At 41.1% G+C, this 10,501-nt stretch overlaps 1 long non-coding RNA gene across 1 annotated transcript; it reads left to right on the top strand.

Annotated features, from left to right (window-relative positions):
• The first annotated feature begins 311 nt into the window (after positions 1 to 311).
• LOC136501171 (uncharacterized) lies at positions 312 to 4,670 on the top strand. Its single transcript, XR_010770190.1, has 6 exons — positions 312 to 842; positions 1,354 to 1,397; positions 2,030 to 2,161; positions 2,746 to 2,816; positions 3,861 to 3,914; positions 4,359 to 4,670. It is a non-coding gene; the product is annotated as an uncharacterized lncRNA (long non-coding RNA).
• The last annotated feature ends 5,831 nt before the right edge of the window (positions 4,671 to 10,501 follow it).

Raw genomic sequence — 10,501 nt, 5'->3', positions numbered from 1 at the left:
TACCATAGCGGATAAGCGTGATTTCCTTTGACGAATAGGTCCTTGACAATTTTTTATTAAATCCTACTAAAAACACAGATTCACCACCCCTAAGTCTATGTTGATGATCCATTTTAGTCATTTATGCAAGGTATACACTATAAGAAATCTTGCAATCCTTGACAGATTGTTCATGATGGATTGAAAAAATGTCACTGCTGGTGTGCAATATTCACTAGCAATGCATAATCCCATGGTGGATATGAAGCCCACCGCACAATAACCACTAACATATATAAACAAACCCTAAACCTAAATCCACCCATCCTGACTACCTTGCTTCTCTCCACCTGACCTCCAGGCGCCGCCTCCACCCCAGAGCAACCATGCTGCCATCCACGCCCACACCAGAGGCCTGTGGTAGCGGCGTGGTGCCCCAGCCTAGGAGTCACCCTCACCACGGCATCAAGATCGGAGACGGCGCCTCACACCATCATGGAGGGGGCTGGAAGTAGTGCCCTCACCCTAGTGTGGAGGAGGCCAGCGGCGGCGCACTCACCCTGGCACGGAGGAGGCCAGACGTGGCGCCCTCACCTCGGAGCAGAGGAGGCTGCCAGTAGTGCTCTATCCCCAGCCCACACGAAGGTGAAGGAGCAGCACATGCAGGATGAGCACTCAAACCCACACCCCCGGCTGCACTCTCCACACCAACTCCACCCCGCTCCGGCTGCTGCCACCTCTGCATCGACGAGGATGAATGCCGGTGCTTCTGGGGTTTCTCGGGCCCAAGTGAGCGCCCACACACACGGACACAAACACTCCCAAACTCCAAATCCCTTGCAAGCCCAACCTATGGAGGCAAGGTACGACTGCCTTTCTACTATCAGATCTGGATATGTAGTTGTGATAGATTAGTACTTGTATAGCTCTTGGTTTGATTTGATTATTCCAAAATAAGGCTTCAGATCTGGCTGCTCTGTGTGACCTATCGTCTAACTAGCTCATGAGATGTGATTGAGATCCCAGATATGTTTGTTATGTTTGTGAATCTGCTAGATGATTCCTTGAATTTTTGGTTTTAGCTCTATTATAACTTTGTAATGCACAGCACACAAGCCCTTTTCATTTGTAAAACATAAAAAGATTAATTTTGTTGATGGTGATAGTGTTTCTGATGCATCACATTTAGTCAATGGTGGATGTGGCATTAGTTAGCTCAAAAACATTGTTAGGCAACAATTTTGCTCTGACAAGTGGGATGTGGTGACTCATGAAATGCTATGAAATTACTCTGAATATGGAGGCCAGGCTCTCTAATGAACCTGACACAGTCTTCTACTTATATGAAAATTAACCATCTTCATCTTTGTTCAGGAATTATGGTTCAGGTGCTACAGTTTACTACACGTGAAGCTGTGGTAAGTGTCCCTATGCTAATTAGGTGTCACATCATGTAATGTAACAGCACATATAAATTGTAAAAGAACACATTTTACTGGTGTGCATCACCATATATGGTAAAAAGATAAGTCTAATTGGGATTAAGGCAATATTGCCTTGCTCTGTTTTTGTTAATTTCAATTAGCAACATTGCTAACTGCCTCGTGCAGTGGTGAGAGCTGTCTCACTGAGTCACCAGGTCGTGGGTTCGAAGCAGCCTCTCCGCAGATTTTGTGGGGGAAGGCATGCCTTGGTTTTTCCCTTCTCCAGACCCCACTCATGTGGGAGCCTCCGACACTGGGTCTACCAGTTAGCAACATTGCCGATTTCCTTTCTCTAAGCCATAACAAATCACTGGTATGTCAAATGGATTATTGCTCATGTGATTTTGTTAAATTTAAACCTATCAATTGTTATTGAGCCACAACAAGCTCCCATAAATTGGAATTCTTCTATATTCTACAGTGGCGCTAGATATAGTAGCATAAGTGGCAGGATAAAACAAAAATATTCATTCTCTTTGTTCTCTGTTGGTGGTTATTTGTGAATGTCATGTGCAAGTGATCTTCTGTAACCTTTGTATATGCATCTGACCATCTCTTTATTGTAGGGTTACAAAGTGAAGTGCTTCATTGAAGGTTCCTTTTGTATAATTTTGGCAAGCTCATGAATAGAAACCGACCTGACATTATAGGTTCCTGCTGTACAAAAAAAGCATTCTTCAATAACAATATGCCCTCCGGTACTCCTAGAACTTTTTATTTTTAATACAATTTCTAATATTGTTGTTACTGCTATTATATGTTCTAGCAGTCATAAATTCTGAGTTCCTGCCTTGTGTGTTCTCTTTGTTAGTACAGTACATTATTGGTATACTTTCGATCAGTTTAAAAGACTAAACTTTTCTCAATAGGTCTAGCTTACTAAATATTTCAGAGGCTGCCATTTATTTATGAGTGATTCAGTTCCTGTAATTTCTTTGATGGTTTGTGCTAGAAGAAAGGACAAGTTTTTTTGCTGTAAACTACAACTGAAAGTTTGTAAACTGAAACTGAAAGCCCATCTATTACTGTGCTGGTAGTAGCATTTGCTTTGTAAGGGTGATAAGTATGAATTCCCTGATTTTTCTGTCCTAGATTGGATTGATACATGCTAGTTTGCTGCTGCTATTACTGTCCTATCTAGCCAGTTACATCCAGAGTTTTGAGTGAGTATTATAGGTTCTAACCTCATGTTTGCTAAAAAAGAAGTTTAATAATTTTAAAAGCATTCTGGGCATTTTTTATAGTGTAATAGGTAGTAACAGTAGCATTTATTTTTGAGCAGGCGTCCAGAAAAGCAAGGGTGGAAATTGAGATTTTAGAAAACTCAAAGTTTGCTGGTTTCTACTTCAACTGGTATGTCTCGTTTTGCCACCATAATTCAATGCTGATTCTCCCTTGGCAAATCATGTATTTCTCTAGCTGCCCTGACTATGACAATGTATCTTCCGTGTATGCGTGAGTTGCATTTATTTCTGTTCAATGTTTTCTGATCGTCCGATTAATCACGATCGTCCTTATCGGTCTTAGCACTTGATTAGGCCCTCCAATTCGATCAGAGCGATCAGAAACTTGATCGTCGGATTAATCGTCCGATTAGGTCACTTTGCCAATCATCACTAAATAGGCAGATGGGCTACTTCAGTTTACTGGGCTGTATTTATTTGGGCCAGGCCCATTAGGGTTTCTCTTATATACCTCACCCTCACTCTTTCTCTCCTCAGTCCTCAGTACTCTTCACTCCCGCTGTGTGTGCAGCTGAGCTCCATCTCTTCCCTATTGCGTGCATCTCACTCCCTCCTCTCTCCCTTCCAATTCCAATCCAAGCAGCCCATCCATGAATCTTCCTTGCTGCTTTGCTGCTTACTCCTCCCTTCTGCTGCAGGGTCGCCTATTCTCTTCCCCACCTATAGGCTGCAGGTCCAAGGAGCATGAAGATGAAACCAGATGTATACCAGGAAGCATCCAAGGGCTGCTGCAGCTGCCGCTGTTGCTCCAGATAGCATTGATGATGAAGATGATGACCATGAACCACAAGTTCAGCTAGATGCATCTAATGCTGAAGTAGGAATGGAGGTGGATGGAGACTCGGGTGGAGATGGAGGAGGAGGCTTCAATTTGGATGATGATTTGCTTATTTAGATTTAGATGGCTGCTAAATGCTGATTGAATGGCGGCTAGTGTTATCTTAAAAACTCTGAATGTTGTTTGCAGTGTTTAATTATTTAGTTTGTAGTATGTACTCAGTACTCGTACTGTATTAAGTAAGCTGTGGACTATGCTAGTTTTCTTAATTTCTACTTTTCTGGATCTGGATTGAGTATGTGCTGTTGTAATGCTGTCAGTCTATCACACTATTCTTTTGCATCTACTTACTCAAGTTATCTATTATTCCTGCAGAAAATTAGCAAACATATGGAGGTTGGGACAAGAATATGGAGTCAGATCTCATAGGTAAGTAACCAACTAACTAGAAATATGCTCGATGTCTACTATATAAATATATAGTATATGGTATATTATATATATACCATACATATATGATATATACTTATATAGTCCTGCTATATGCTAGATGATTATATGGACGATTAGACCGATCAGAGGTCGATTAATCGTCCTAATCGTCGATTAATCGTCCTGATCGTCCTAATCGGTACCAGACCGATTAGGAACGATAAGCCGATCAGAAAACATTGTTTCTGTTTTTGATGAAATAGCAGCCAGACTATTGTATAGATGCATAAGATTTTTTTTACAGGAATTAATAGTTTTTGTGTTGTAATTTGTAATTTACCAATCAGTAGCGTTACATACTTACATTGTCTTGTCATTACAGTGCTATCTAAGTTCTCTAAATCGCCATTTGACTGAACGTTTCTTTTTTATGGTTTTTAGGAAGGGCTGTAGGGCAGTGCAAATGAGAATTGGTGGGTAAACAATATTGGAGAAGTGCTTGACGAAGGAACATCATTCCACCGAGGTGGTTCTATAGGCAGTTGGCTGCATTGCTTATTTGCTTATTGCTGCATGGTGGATAGACAATGTTGGCTGTATGAATTAGTGTTGTTTTGAATCGCTTCATCATCAATGTGTAAATCTTTGTATATATAAACATACCCAATGGATGTAAATCTATAATTGGGAATGCTAAAGAAATGTCAGCATATTTGTCATTCAATAAATAGGCAACCTTTGATTTTAGCCTCTTAATAAATGTCGGGATTTCTTATAACAAAAAAGTAGATGGGCTAGCCGGTGATGTAAGCATCCATGTCATCATCCACATAAGCTTTCTACATGATGTGGCAATTCATCTAGGCAATGTATCAGGTGCAAACCAATCAACCTGTGCAAACTTAGAAATTACGAATTAGAATCACTAGATGCTGATCCAATGGATGGGGTGAGAGGTGGGATTTTTTTGCACTTAAGCTCCCTACCCACTTGCCTTTTTTCTTTTGCGCTTAAGCCCCCTCACCCCATCCATTGGATCAACATCTAGTGGTCATGATTGGTAGTTTCCAAGTTTGCACATGTTGGTTAGTTTGCACCTGATATATTGCCATTCTTCTATGATGGTTTAGAACTGTCATAGGTATTGGGTTTGGGCTGGGCTGACTAGGCCTTGGGCTCTACTACGACGGTTTGAGACCGTCATGGATTCTGTTAATGTGTGATGGTTTTCATAAAACCGTCACGGAGGTTAATCCTTGAAGTTCAATCCATAACGATATCTGAAACCATCACAAATATTGTATAGTGACAGTTTTTCGGTAATCCATGACGAAAATTTTCCATCATGGATTAACAGGATTCTTGTAGTGATATTGGCGGTTTAATATTGTCATTAACTACCGTCAACAGCCTTCGTATAATCCCAAAGAAAAAAATAGATGTAATAAAATTAATTGCTTTTAACAAATTCCCTAACTCAAAATAAATACATCTCAAATTCAAAAAAAAATTTAGTAGAATTGTTGTCTACACTAGTTTTTGTGTTTTCTTTTGTTTACAAATAAGACTAGTAAGAAAACAAGTGTGGGGGAGGTGCCACACTTGCCTCCAACTCAGTTACACAAAAAGATCACCATGTTCAAAACTTTGGTTTGTGAAACTCACTCTCTCTCCATATTTAGTACAATAATAATTTAAAACTGAACAAATTTAAAAGATAAACAACAAAGTGATTGCTCCATCTCCATATCTTCCTATGATTAAAAGTTTGCATACTCTTTATTTCTTGCTAACATTCCTATAACTTATGAATACTTATCAAAGGAACCCTATTTTATCTAAGTAATTGACGAATGAGATATAGTAGGATGACATGAAACTTGCTCTTTCTTGCAAAGTACTTGGAGGTTTATCTTTACAAAACAAAATTCAAATAGCATGTTCCTTGATAGATATACAAATACCCATTAGAGCCATAACGTTCATACATGACAAAAACTTTCCACATATGCCTCTTACTTTGTGTTGAGTTTTGTCAAGTTTTGTGACCCCTGTTGAGAGATTTTTTATGCTCCCAAGATCAAAACTCACGTACATGCCACATAAAGTAGCTATTCCTACACTAGAAATACGCTAAAACATGTTTCCATTACCAGCAAATAAATACTCCATGCTCTAAAATATGATCTCCCTAGCATATTTCTATAAAGAGACAAAAAAGCTATGCAAAAAGAATTGAAAAAATAGGACACGTGAAGGTCCCAAAGTATTGAAAAAAGGGAATAGGACACGTGAAGGTCCCAAAGTATTGAAAAAAGGGACACATGAAGGTCCCAAGGTATTAAAAAAACATATGAGCACATGAAGGCTCATGAGAAAAATAATAGCCATGTCTCAAAAAGAAAAGTTAGAGATCATATCAAATAGAGGAGTATAGTTCCATCAAATTCACACACTTGCAAGGTTTTGATCTAAGAGTATGACACTTCTCTCCGGTGGATCCGGAATTTGACTTTACAACATATGCAAGGTAAGTGTGTCTCAAATTTCATCCCTATCCAAGCTCCATATAAGCTGTTAGAAGCAGGATGATGAAAGAGAAGGCAAACATTCAAAATATGCCTTGGTGAGGAACCACTTACAAATTTGAGTGACTTGAGAGAATCATTCAAGGAACAAAACCCATCTTTATGTTTTCAAAACCATACAAAAACCCAAGTTTCTAAGCAAGGACAGAGTGAGAAGATTTGAATCCAAGCTGTTCCATTTTTCAATTACCCAAGATATTTTGGTAGACACTTGGAAGTTCATAGGTTCAGGTGAAGCCTGGAATAACTTGTATGCATATTCCAAATCAAGAAGATGAACCCGCTTAGTGCTTAGAACTTTACTCGAGGATGAGCAAAGGACTAAGTGTGGGGAAGCTTATTGGTGGTACTTAACTCATAATTCTTACCGCCAATTTTTTACAAAATAAACAAATAATGAATACCAAAACTTAGAAATAGGGTCTTCAACTCACAATTCTCCACAAGTTTTGGTGCTTAAGTATTTTGCAGAGCAACACGTGAAAACATACCAAAAATGCGCAATCGAGAAGGCGCATTAAGGCAAACACAAGCAAGGCCCATCCATCATAAGAATCTAAGGGGCAAAACCCATGGGAGTGAGGCCTAGGCCCATCAAGCAACTGCCCCTACGAAGGCGGTGTGGGGAGGCGCCACCGAGGGTGCGGACGCACCCCCCTGCCACGTGTCGGGCCCACCCTCTGGTAGGTGGTACACTAAATGCACCTAAGGTCGGTTGCGGTGGGGGTTGCCTAAAATAACATAGCAAACCATCCTTGGTGAGCTATATAAGCAAGGGGAGGCCTCCTCATTTGAATAACACACAAGAAGAGAGCAAGAAGAGAATAAGAGCTACATTTCCACTTAGCCTTTAGCTAGAATTAGAATAGGGAGTGAGTGAGTTAAGAGTTGGAGGAGTACCAGAGTGTCAGCTACCTCTACTTCTTGTACTTGGCGACCCTTGTACATCGAGTGGACAGAGTGCTGGGGTTGTCGGCTCCCTCTACGCTTGTACCTCAGCGTGCCGAATACTACTTGAAGTATAAGGTTCGTGTTTGTCTTCGATGGTGAGTTCTTAAGGAAAGTTATCTTTGTTTACTACATTCTTGCGGGTTCGTCATCCATCCCCATGGTGGATACTCTAGTAGAAGGGCCCTGATAAAGACAGATAACCCTTGCTAGCACGCTAGGGTAGTAGTCGATAGCATAGACATGGTGTCTAGGCTTGAGGCTACCTTCGTTTGCCTCATACACCACGGTTGAGAGGTAGGCGGCAGGTGGTGATAGCCCTGTCCATCCCTTGTAATCCCCCACATCCGGATACAATGTAGAGCTATAGACCGGCAATGCTTGGTAGACCAAGTGTTATCCGGTGCCCGAAGCAAGTCTATAGTGGCAAAGCTATCTTAACTTTGGATCTCTATCCCTAGAAAAACCTCACTACTCGAGCCATCTTTCTTCTTGTTATCTTGGGTGAACTAGCTAAAGAGACTTTTACACATCCGTTCCTTTAGGAAAATATGATACTCTGAATACTTCTAGGTAAAGTGCTACAACGGTATATCCATGCGCTTGCAGATTCTTCTGCATTCGTTAAGAAATACCAACACTGACTGTGCACACACTTTCGATGAATAGTCCGCCAGAGGCGACAGACACTCCGTTAGTGCATGAGGTTGCTAAAATTATTCTAAGTCTACAAAATTGTTGACACCAAAATTTGGCAATTTTATTGTCTATGGAGTTTGTAGAAGAAAGCCGACAATTTGATGAATATTTATTAAGAAGCTTTCGGTTGATTTGTCTGGACTACCTAGTAAGCCATATCAGGCCTGCAATGAAGAATCAGCTAGCATCACATGTGCAGGTTCAAGATCTGACATGACATGCTATTTTGATTGTGTATATGCGTGTTGAAGAAATTAGTCTATGCAAGGAGGGTTATAATATTTGAAATACTCGGCAAGGAATGACAAATGTGTGCATCACATAAATAGAAGAAGGCAAGAGAAGTTTGAGGATTAAAGGAAAGCAAAGGGATGCACGCGCGTGATTAGAGAAACAAATTGATTGATGACGTTGTAACACCCTATGTCCAAAACTGCTTATATGGCCTAGCTCCGCATGTAGAACAAGCCTGCATACATATAGCACCTGGCTTACACTTTCGTCCTCATTTCGTGTAAAGGGGTTAACCCAGAGGTGCTACATTTGGAACGACAAGGATTACAAGCTGGCCCTCACCCTCCTAAACTTCCAAGGTGGTACTAAACCCACCAACCACAACTACACATGAGCCACTTGGGCTAATGGGTCAACTTCACTACTGCTACAAGCTACTAATGGCTAGGGTGTTACATTCACCCCCTTAAGGGCTGACGTCCTCGGTAGCTCACCACATATATGTGGCAGATGTCTAGGATCACCCCTTAGTACACCTATTTAAAACATTTTCAAAATCTCTTTTGGGGTTTGATCTAGTTTGACCAAATATCAAAACTTTTGATTTGAGTTTAAAAAAAAACAAAATGGGTTACAACCTATTTCAAGCATCTTTGTGCTTATTTCAAAATCCTAAGGTTGTAACCTTCTTCTTGCGAGATCTACAAAACAAAAAATTTAGAACTAAGTTTTTCAAAAAGGGGCTTCCAAAACCGTTTATAAAGGCTTTTTCCTCGTCTTTTCTAAAAACTCCCCTCTCCCTCTAAGCTTGGGATATTGAGTAGATGTTGGTGACTTATTTGGTAGTGTGTTATGATCATAACCCATGGTGCCACTATGGAACTTGGGGCCCCATGTGTGATGCATCCACATGGCTTGTTGCTGGGCGTACGCTGGTATTGAGGTACGCGACCGTGACCGCTCCAAGTGGTACCCGCATACCACTGTAATCCTAAGTTAAGTTTTTCAAAATCTTACTTCAAAAACAACCGCTTGAAAAGAGTTTTACTTCAAAAATCTCTATTCAATGACCTTATCTTGTTTTAGCAAAGAGATTTCAAAACCCAAAGTTTTACCAAAACAAACCCTTGTTTGGAATAAAAATAATTTTCAAAAGGGAATTTTGAAAAAAGTTTTCTTCCTTTTAACCTCTCTATCGTCAAAACTCTTGGACCATTTCAAGTGTTTTGAAAACCTTGCTCAAGTTGGACCCATTTGGTCTCTAAGTCATGGTAATAGTGTAGGCTTTCATTTTCAAGTTGTATATTTGACCTAAGTTGAACTATAGCATAGATTATTTGCATGGTAGTGCACCCTTAAGCAAAGTTGTAGTACTTCACAAGGGTAACAACTTTTATTTTTTGGTCAAGACCTCATTCGGTGCATAGCATGCTCAAAAACATCTCACAAGTATCAACAAAATACTGTTTCGAGACTTGCAAAATTTTCTAAGTGTTGAAACGATTTTCAGTTTCAAAGTACCTCACTTTGGAGCAATGTAGTTTGCTAACCAGTGAGAATTAGATGATCATTCTTAAAGCAAAGTTAGAGATCTCATATAGCTCTACAACTTTCATTAAGGAAGTTTTTGCTAATTTGCAACAGATTAGGAGTAATTGAATCGCTAAGTGACGTTGTCAGTCGACAAAGGCAGCGCCTGAACCCGCGCCCGTGTGCCCGGCAGTGGCCGACCGGCCACAGGCCGTGGCCACCAGTGTGGTGGCCGTACACTGGCGTTGGCCTAGCTAGTCTAGCATGAGCGCGCCCTTAAGCATCATGCACTCACCACGCTCACTCACTCTCGCTCTCTCAGTCCTCTCTGTGCCTCGCCTTCGATGCGCCGTGCGGAACCGTAGCCCTGCCGTTATCGCCGCACCTACGCCGAGCTCGCACATAACCACCACCATCCAATCCTTCTCACTCATAGCTCTACCACCACCTCCTCAACCTTGCTGACCCACTAGCACCACCATTCGAGCAAGGGTAAGGGCGCATTTTGCCTCACCGCAGCCGCCGCCATTATCAGAGCACTGTCGTGCTCGTGGCTCACCGTGACCCCACCATCCCACTGCATCG

This window comes from Miscanthus floridulus, chromosome 13, assembly GCF_019320115.1.
Source record: "Miscanthus floridulus cultivar M001 chromosome 13, ASM1932011v1, whole genome shotgun sequence".
NCBI lineage: Eukaryota > Viridiplantae > Streptophyta > Magnoliopsida > Poales > Poaceae > Miscanthus > Miscanthus floridulus.
The sequence above is the reverse complement of the archived record's forward strand: the minus strand, read 5'-3'. Positions and strand labels throughout refer to the sequence as shown.